This window comes from Urocitellus parryii, chromosome 4 (assembly GCF_045843805.1).
Source record: "Urocitellus parryii isolate mUroPar1 chromosome 4, mUroPar1.hap1, whole genome shotgun sequence".
Classification (NCBI taxonomy): domain Eukaryota; kingdom Metazoa; phylum Chordata; class Mammalia; order Rodentia; family Sciuridae; genus Urocitellus; species Urocitellus parryii.
The window spans coordinates 144,942,372-144,944,047 of record NC_135534.1 but is presented as its reverse complement, the minus strand read 5'-3'; the positions used below and the strand labels follow the sequence as shown (position 1 = coordinate 144,944,047).

Here is a 1,676-nt window from a genome sequence, read left to right as displayed (position 1 = left end):
TCTCTTTGCCTCCCATCTGTCATGATGGGACTTTCATCTACCACACCTTTGCTTTCCTCTTCCACACCCTTGTGCCACGATATTCTGCCTCACCTTAGGCTCAAAGCAGGCTATCTGGCTGGCCATGGACTGAAGCTCTGAAATCATGAGGCAAAATTAACTTTTTCTCCTCTAAGTGGTTCTTGTTGGGTATGTTGGTCACAGTGATGCAAAACTGACTGACACTGGATTATCAATTGTTTATCCAATTTCTCTTTTCATCTGAAACCCCAAGAGTCTAACAATGCAAAAGTATAGTTACTTTCTCTTATACAGCCATTCACAAGATACCAAATTTTAGGAGCTACACTTCTGTTCATAGGACACAGAATTACTTAGGTTTGGAAAAAATCTTGTTTTCACTTGTAAGTGTGAGGAGGAGGGTACATGCTGCCCATACAGTTATTACCTCTGATGTGAAAGGGGCTCCTTTAGTTTCCTTTGTCTTTTTAATCTCATTCGAGTTTCATATAATAAATACTCCTTTTTTGATCAGACTTTCCTCGTGTTTTTTCTTTTTTGAGGATTGTAGGGATGCTCTTTCTCCTAATATATTCTGGTAATATATGTCACACATCTTTTATGGTTTTAAAAAATAAAACAGTAATTTTACAATACATTTAATGGCAACTGGTGGTAGTCACAAAACTCCCCTGTTTTGGTTACACATTCTTTAGACAAATCTCAGCACTGATTATTTGCAAGTTATTCCACTAGCTGTACTGGTGTCATTTTTAAGGTTGATCAAAGATCACCTAGAATCGTAGCCATTATATGATCACACAAAAGGATCATCTAATAAATCAGATCTGGTTTATCACAAGCATTTATAAAATCAGACCTGGAGAAAGAACTAGGTCTGGGGACACATGCATAGTCTTTCTATAGTGAATATTCAGCCTGTCCTGATTATGACAGTGCCACCTGTCTTTCTAATCTGACTTCCAGGTTAGCCGAAGCTGGTGCCCTTCATCCCAGCTTCGTTGCTCTCACCCAGCAGAGGTCAGGGGGCTGAGTGGGGTTCCAGGATCAGCAGCATCAGCTCCACCCTCTGGGCACTTGTTGGGTGACAAATTTTCCACTCCTCCCACTTACATCACCACCAGACCTACAAAATCAGAAACTGGAGGTGTGGGGTTCATGTATCTGTGTTTTAATAGCCTTCCAGGTGATTCTGATCAGTAGGTCAGTTTTATTTGTCATCTCATCTAATGCAATAGCTTCCCAACCAGTGGCCCCTTATATGTGCTTGTCTGTTCTCAGAAAAGCCAGGATGACCTCCCAAAATGTCAATCAGATCATTTCATTCCCTTACTTAAAACTTTTAAAGCAAAGACTTTCTACCCACTGTACTTGCAAGAACAGCCAAGCACCCACGAGGCAGATTTTGTTTGCCCTTGTATTCAGAGCACCTGACACATATGAGACATTTACTGTGTACTGAGTATATCATTTAATAGGTAAAGTTTTCCTTATCTATCTTATTCCCTCTTCATAATTTTGTTGAACTCAAACCTGTCTCTTCTTAGATTTTATCTGTTTATATTATGAAGATCCATGTTCTTTTTTTTTTGTGTGTGTGTGTGTGTGTATGTGTGTGTGTTGCTGGGGATTGAACCCAGGGCTTTGTGCAGGCA

General features: G+C 40.0%; 1 pseudogene; it reads right to left on the bottom strand.

Moving 5' to 3' along the window:
• Positions 1–851: 851 nt before the first annotated feature.
• LOC113195080 (small nucleolar RNA SNORA72) lies at positions 852–965 on the bottom strand (annotated as a pseudogene).
• Positions 966–1,676: the final 711 nt, after the last annotated feature.